Raw genomic sequence first — 8,937 nt, forward strand, 5'->3', positions numbered from 1 at the left:
TTAAGGGGGTCAAATTACAGCTCAAAGAGGCAAAAGTGACTGTTTTTAGTACTTTTTTGTCTTGAAGGGGGAATTGCCAACTTCCTGTTGATTTTTGCCCGAGGATGTACAATTATGAAAGGTAGGTGTAAGTCAGACCTACATAGAGGTTTCTGTTTCATGTCTCTCCGACTTTCCTAGTGGGAGTTACAGGCAGTCTAGTTTTTTTTTTTCCCTAGGGGGCGCTAGAGCGCAATTTTGAGTTTTGTGGTTCGTTTTTAAAAAAAAAATTTTGCAGGTCCTGATGTGTGGGTCAAATATGGTGAGTTTTGAAGCATGTTAAGTGGGTCAAATTACAGTTTAATGTGGCGGCGGAAGAATAAAGAATAATAATAAAACCTTACAAATTCAATAGGTCCTTATGTCCCATTGCATAAGGACTCCCTTTGGGAGTCCTTATGCAATGGGCCATGCGGGCCCTAATGAGTGAATGCTCCAACTAGGCGTGGTGAGTACAATGAAGCACTGCCCTGAGTCTCCACTAGGCGTCAGTAAATGGTCCCCAAAAATAATTGTGTGGGTATAATCTGATTAAAGTGTAAAATAATGGGAACGTTTTGGTGGAAATATACTTTGTGGCCGTAAGGAATTGACAGTAATAAATATCTAGTGTTTTTATTTGTTTATTATTACATCAATATAAAAAAAAAAAAAAAGATATACTTAGTGCACCAACCCAAAAACCCTCCCTCCACCTCATTTACACTCATTTTCAAACAAGTTATTTTACTAATTTTCCAAAATTACGAGTTTCTATGTAACTTTTTTTAATTTAATTTGTTTCTTTTTTGTTCAAGAAAAAAAATATTTTTTATTTTTTTTAAACAAAGGGCATTATCTTCACCAGACCAGGTTGTCAATGAAATGAGATTGTTCAAAGGGTTCTTAAAACCAGGTCGGGCTCAGCAACACACACCTTCATGTATGTCATACTTGCCAACCCTCCCGAATTTTCCGGGAGACTCCCGAAATTCAGCGCCTTTCCCGAAAACCTCCCGGGACAAATATTCTCCCTAAAATCTCCCGATTTTCAGCCGGAGCTGGAGGCCACGCCCCCTCCAGCTCCATGCGGACCTGAGTGAGGACAGCCTTTTTTCACTACGGGAGGACAACAGGGTGACAAGAACTAAATCATCCAGACTAGAGATACATTGTATTATTATGTTTATCTTACCTAAAAATAAATAGATATTTATTAATAAAAAATAAAAAAAACTAAATACATTTTTACTATATTTTGCTAAAAACATCAAAATTAATTGTATTTTTATTTTTATTTTTTGTGACTCCTTATTACATCCAGCCATAGAATTATACATTAAAATAAACATATTTGAAATAATTAATTTTAAATTATCATAATTCATTTAAAATGACCATATTTAATTATTAAAATAATTGCTTGTTTATCAACAACTTTAGCATTTTATTCATTACATTTTGAAACTCTCAGAAGCCAAGTTGTTATATTCCTTAATATCTATTTATGCAAGTTTGAAGTATCAATTATCCAAACACAGTTTTGTTTGCATATTTTCAGGATGTAGATATATACAGGTAAAAGCCAGTAAATTAGAATATTTTGCAAAACTTGATTTATTTCAGTAATTGCATTCAAAAGGTGTAACTTGTACATTATATTTATTCATTGCACACAGACTGATGCATTCAAATGTTTATTTCATTTAATTTTGATGATTTGAAGTGGCAACAAATGAAAATCCAAAATTCCGTGTGTCACAAAATTAGAATATTACTTAAGGCTAATACAAAAAAGGGATTTTTAGAAATGTTGGCCAACTGAAAAGTATGAAAATGAAAAATATGAGCATGTACAATACTCAATACTTGGTTGGAGCTCCTTTTGCCTCAATTACTGCGTTAATGCGGCGTGGCATGGAGTCGATGAGTTTCTGGCACTGCTCAGGTGTTATGAGAGCCCAGGTTGCTCTAATAGTGGCCTTCAACTCTTCTGCGTTTTTGGGTCTGGCATTCTGCATCTTCCTTTTCACAATACCCCACAGATTTTCTATGGGGCTAAGGTCAGGGGAGTTGGCGGGCCAATTTAGAACAGAAATACCATGGTCCGTAAACCAGGCACGGGTAGATTTTGCGCTGTGTGCAGGCGCCAAGTCCTGTTGGAACTTGAAATCTCCATCTCCATAGAGCAGGTCAGCAGCAGGAAGCATGAAGTGCTCTAAAACTTGCTGGTAGACGGCTGCGTTGACCCTGGATCTCAGGAAACAGAGTGGACCGACACCAGCAGATGACATGGCACCCCAAACCATCACTGATGGTGGAAACTTTACACTAGACTTCAGGCAACGTGGATCCTGTGCCTCTCCTGTCTTCCTCCAGACTCTGGGACCTCGATTTCCAAAGGAAATGCAAAATTTGCATGGTTGGGTGATGGTTTGGGGTGCCATGTCATCTGCTGGTGTCGGTCCACTCTGTTTCCTGAGATCCAGGGTCAACGCAGCCGTCTACCAGCAAGTTTTAGAGCACTTCATGCTTCCTGCTGCTGACCTGCTCTATGGAGATGGAGATTTCAAGTTCCAACAGGACTTGGCGCCTGCACACAGCGCAAAATCTACCCGTGCCTGGTTTACGGACCATGGTATTTCTGTTCTAAATTGGCCCGCCAACTCCCCTGACCTTAGCCCCATAGAAAATCTGTGGGGTATTGTGAAAAGGAAGATGCAGAATGCCAGACCCAAAAACGCAGAAGAGTTGAAGGCCACTATCAGAGCAACCTGGGCTCTCATAACACCTGAGCAGTGCCAGAAACTCATCGACTCCATGCCACGCCGCATTAACGCAGTAATTGAGGCAAAAGGAGCTCCAACCAAGTATTGAGTATTGTACATGCTCATATTTTTCATTTTCATACTTTTCAGTTGGCCAACATTTCTAAAAATCCCTTTTTTGTATTAGCCTTAAGTAATATTCTAATTTTGTGACACACGGAATTTTGGATTTTCATTTGTTGCCACTTCAAATCATCAAAATTAAATGAAATAAACATTTGAATGCATCAGTCTGTGTGCAATGAATAAATATAATGTACAAGTTACACCTTTTGAATGCAATTACTGAAATAAATCAAGTTTTTCAAAATATTCTAATTTACTGGCTTTTACCTGTATATATATATATATATATATATATGTATGAAATACTTGACTTGGTGAATTCTAGCTGTCAATATACTCCTCCCCTCTTAACCACGCCCCGCCCCACCCCCGACCACGCCCCCACCCCCCACCTCCCGAAATTGGAGGTCTCAAGGTTGGCAAGTATGATGTATGTGCACTCAAACTTGGGAACACAACAACAGATTGCATATCATCTATAAACAAAATTACATTTTCAAAATAAGCATTTGAGGACTTCCCGTCTATTTTTTATGTTTGTTTTTTGGCATCATTATCGGTTTCAACCATAAAACTTTCTAAAGTTAAAAAATGCTGAATAAATGTTTTTAAAGAAAGTAATACTAAGTAAATATCTAAAAAAAATACACCTACGATTAAATTGACTAAATCATGACTGTCAATGAACAGAAAGTAACAGAGCTTCAAGCTTCATAAACAAACCAATCCTCAAACACATTTTTTCAACTAGAAATACACTTTGTGGCAGTAACAGTAATAAATATCCAGTGTTTATGTGCTTCCATTTCAATAATAATAATAATAAATAATCACTATCTCATTTCAGAGGTGTCTCTTTATTTGCCTGACTGAAAAGCAGCAAGTATTACGACAATAAAAAAAATGATGTCCGGTATAAAAAAGTCCATATAATTACAAAACAATATCCAGATTAAAAAGAATGCGTTATATGTACTCTTAGCTGTAATAAATATGTACTCTTAGCGGTAATAAATAATTAGTCTGAAACAGGCTTTGTCAGAGGAGGCTAACAGCAGGTCAGGTGAGGTCGCCCACAACATTCATGAAAGTCTTCATTATTAATTAGCACTATTACGGACCATGTAAACTTACAAACAGATCTTTTTTTTTGAATTGTGTTTAGTTCCTAAAATGCAACCCAAAACAGGCTTTTGACAAAGCAATTAGAATAATTAGCACCACAGGAACATTGTCATGCTAACATGCTCAGCTAGCATGTTAGCATGACAATGTTCCTGTGGTGCTAATTAGTCTATGATTTCATTTTCTCCAGCTGACTGTTTATACCGCAAGTAAAATGTGATTTTTATTGATTTTTTTTAATAATATGCAGCTCAGAGTACCCACCCTTTTTGGATTCACTCGAGGGAGTACTTGAGAGTGCTCCCCCGGGTGATTCCCTCGTTCTACTGGGGGACTTCAACGCTCATATTGGCAACGACAGTGAAACCTGGAGAGGCGTGATTGGGAAGAATGGCCGCCCGGATCTGAACCCAAGTGGTGTTTTGTTATTGGACTTTTGTGCCCGTCACGGATTGTCCATAACGAACACCATGTTCAAGCATAAGGGTGTCCATATGTGCACTTGGCACCAGGACACCCTAGGCCGCAGTTCTATGATCGACTTTGTAGTTGTGTCATCGGATTTGCGGCCTCATGTTTTGGACACTCGGGTGAAGAGAGGGGCGGAGCTTTCTACCGATCACCACCTGGTGGTGAGTTGGCTGCGATGGTGGGGGAGGATGCCGGACAGACCTGGCAGGCCCAAACGCATTGTGAGGGTTTGCTGGGAACGTCTGGCAGAGTCTCCTGTCAGAGAGAGTTTCAATTCCCACCTCCGGAAGAACTTTGAACATGTCACGAGGGAGGTGCTGGACATTGAGTCCGAGTGGACCATGTTCCGCACCTCTATTGTCGAGGCGGCTGATTGGAGCTGTGGCCGCAAGGTAGTTGGTGCCTGTCGTGGCGGTAATCCTAGAACCCGTTGGTGGACACCGGCGGTGAGGGATGCCGTCAAGCTGAAGAAGGAGTCCTATCGGGTTCTTTTGGCTCATAGGACTCCTGAGGCAGCGGACAGGTACCGACAGGCCAAGCGGTGTGCGGCTTCAGCGGTCGCGGAGGCAAAAACTCGGACATGGGAGGAGTTCGGGGAAGCCATGGAAAACGACTTCCGGACGGCTTCGAAGCGATTCTGGACCACCATCCACCGCCTCAGGAAGGGGAAGCAGTGCACTACCAACACCGTGTATGGTGCGGATGGTGTTCTGCTGACCTCGACTGCGGAAGTTGTGGATCGGTGGAGGGAATACTTCGAAGACCTCCTCAATCCCACCAACACGTCTTCCTATGAGGAAGCAGTGCCTGAGGAATCTGTGGTGGGCTCTCCTATTTCTGGGGCTGAGGTTGCTGAGGTAGTTAAAAAGCTCCTCGGTGGCAAGGCCCCGGGGGTGGATGAGATCCGCCCGGAGTTCCTTAAGGCTCTGGATGCTGTAGGGCTGTCTTGGTTGACAAGACTCTGCAGCATCGCGTGGACATCGGGGGCAGTACCTCTGGATTGGCAGACCGGGGTGGTGGTTCCTCTCTTTAAAAAGGGGAACCGGAGGGTGTGTTCTAACTATCGTGGGATCACACTCCTCAGCCTTCCCGGTAAGGTCTATTCAGGTGTACTGGAGAGGAGGCTACGCCGGATAGTCGAACCTCGGATTCAGGAGGAACAGTGTGGTTTTCGTCCTGGTCGTGGAACTGTGGACCAGCTCTATACTCTCGGCAGGGTCCTTGAGGGTGCATGGGAGTTTGCCCAACCAGTCTACATGTGCTTTGTGGACTTGGAGAAGGCATTCGACCGTGTCCCTCGGGAAGTCCTGTGGGGAGTGCTCAGAGAGTATGGGGTTTCGGACTGTCTGATTGTGGCGGTCCGCTCCCTGTATGATCAGTGTCAGAGCTTGGTTCGCATTGCCGGCAGTAAGTCGGACACGTTTCCGGTGAGGGTTGGACTCCGCCAAGGCTGCCCTTTGTCACCGATTCTGTTCATAACTTTTATGGACAGAATTTCTAGGCGCAGTCAAGGCGTTGAGGGGATCCGGTTTGGTGGCTGCAGGATTAGGTCTCTGCTTTTTGCAGATGATTTGGTCCTGATGGCTTCATCTGGCCAGGATCTTCAGCTCTCACTGGATCGGTTCGCAGCTGAGTGTGAAGCGACTGGGATGAGAATCAGCACCTCCAAGTCCGAGTCCATGGTTCTCGCCCGGAAAAGGGTGGAGTGCCATCTCCGGGTTGGGGAGGAGATCTTGCCCCAAGTGGAGGAGTTCAAGTACCTCGGAGTCTTGTTCACGAGTGAGGGAAGAGTGGATCGTGAGATCGACAGGCGGATCGGTGCGGCGTCTTCAGTAATGCGGACGCTGTATCGATCCGTTGTGGTGAAGAAGGAGCTGAGCCGGAAGGCAAAGCTCTCAATTTACCGGTCGATCTACGTTCCCATCCTCACCTATGGTCATGAGCTTTGGGTTATGACCGAAAGGACAAGATCACGGGTACAAGCGGCCGAAATGAGTTTCCTCCGCCGGGTGGCGGGGCTCTCCCTTAGAGATAGGGTGAGAAGCTCTGTCATCCGGGGGGAGCTCAAAGTAAAGCCGCTGCTCCTCCGCATCGAGAGGAGCCAGATGAGGTGGTTCGGGCATCTGGTCAGGATGCCACCCGAGCGCCTCCCTAAGGAGGTGTTTAGGGCATGTCCGACCGGTAGGAGGCCACGAGGAAGACCCAGGACACGTTGGGAAGACTATGTCTCCCGGCTGGCCTGGGAACGCCTCGGGATCCCCCGGGAGGAGCTGGACGAAGTGGCTGGGGAGAGGGAAGTCTGGGCTTCCCTGCTTAGGCTGCTGCCCCCGCGACCCGACCTCGGATAAGCGGAAGAAGATGGATGGATGGATGGATGGATGGAATATGCAACATTTACATACAATCAATAAATAATAATAAACAAAACACGTACAGAAACAGTACAAAACAAGGCCAGGGGGTTGTAAACTTAATAAAGCAACTAAAATAGAATGCAATATATATATATATATATATATATATATATATATATATATATATATATATATATATATATATACAGTGTTTCCCACAGGACAGGCATCTATTTGTGGTGGTGTGGTCGAGGGGCGGGCGGCGGCAGCGGCGATGACCAAGAAGAACGCTGAGTTGGAATATAATTACAACATTTTATGTACATATTTATATACAGATTTGAACAATTAGTGATTCACTGAAATATATTTATTAATTGTGGTTCTTACAAAAAAATATATCTTATAAAATATAAAAGCTAAAATGTCTCTTAAAGCTCTGCCCCTTTAATTAGTGAATACTAAATAATTTAACTTTAGCCTACTACTACAACCATATTATTTACCAGCAACATGAAGTGAAACAGAGGCAGAGGTGTCCTGCCACAGTCAGTCAACCTCCTCCTCCTCCTCCTCCTGCTGCTGCTGAACAGGTCGCACCTGTGGTCCGGACTGTAGGCCTACCTCCTCTCCAAGTCGAGCCCTTTTCGGCCGTTGAAAATATTTTTCTATACTCATCTGTGTGAAGGAGTGAACATCCAACATTAGAATGTATTACTAACGAGCAGAAGCGCTCTATGTACAGTGCCGTCTAACCTGAAGCGGCAGCAGCTCAACACATGCAGGGTTCAACGTTAAGGTTTTTTTCTACTTGCCCCACTTCTCAAATCTACTTGCCCCAATATTTTTACTTGTCCTGCCTAGGTTTTTTTCTGGCTGTGTAGTGCTCATGGCTTATATCTTACTAAAATCCTTCCCGTTGACTATTTACAACACTACACAGTATTTATTATTATTATTATTATCTATAATTACATTTAAATGGCATTGCATACATGTAAAATTAAATGCTATTTCACATTATTTGACCAGTAGCAGTTACACCCATCTGAACAGGTCAGCCACCTGTTTAAAGCCCGATCACAGTTGAAATCTTGAAATGAAGGGCCTTTAATGGCCAAAACATTAACCTGGACAACATTTTAACAGCTGCTTGGCTCAGATTTTATTCTTTTCATTGCATTCACATGCTGCAGTGGACAGTGGACAATTTAGCTTCAGTCCATGTGTGTTTATTGACAACAGGGTTATAACCTGGACACGTTAGCTCGTCGGTATGAAAACAGGTGACTGTTACTACGTGCGTCTGCCCCGGCCCCCGAGTCAAACAGCGGCGGTGTTAATGAAGCAGCATCAGGCTGCTCACCGTCAGTGAAACGCTCGGTGAAATCGCGGATTAACGTTAAATATATGACGAGCCGCGAGCGATGCAGCTATAACCTATCTAACCTATATTACCCTCGTATTTTGATCCCGTCCGTCCGTCCGTCCGTCTTCGTCTTCTTCTTCTGACCCACCAGGTGAATTAAGTGCTATTGGCGGAGTTACAATGCATAGTAGGCTACCGCCACCTACTGCACCGGAGTTGTAACTACAAGCAACATTCACAGACAGAGTCCCATTGCTTTTATGAGCGGTCAAGCGAGTCAAAAGCCGAAAAATCCATTTGTGGCGGACGTAATTCTTTCGTGGCGGGCCGCCACAAATAAATGAATGTGTGGGAAACACTGATTTTTATATATATATATATATATATATATATATATATATATATATATATATATATATATATATATATATATATATATATATATATATAATGTGTGTGTGTGTGTAACATTATCAATTATGTCTTGTAAATAATGTATTTTACAATGTTTTATTATTGTTATAATTGCACAAAATGTGTAAGTTCCATGTAAATACCTGAATGTTGTTGGATGTTTTGTCAAAGTGGAACAATTGTCTCGTTTATAATTTTTTCATCATCATTCCTTTCATGAACATGCATATATACAAGCCATGTACAGTTGACACTTTCATTGTTTGTTTTTTTTGTTTCTTATACATTTCCA

This window comes from Nerophis lumbriciformis, linkage group LG24, assembly GCF_033978685.3.
Source record: "Nerophis lumbriciformis linkage group LG24, RoL_Nlum_v2.1, whole genome shotgun sequence".
Classification (NCBI taxonomy): domain Eukaryota; kingdom Metazoa; phylum Chordata; class Actinopteri; order Syngnathiformes; family Syngnathidae; genus Nerophis; species Nerophis lumbriciformis.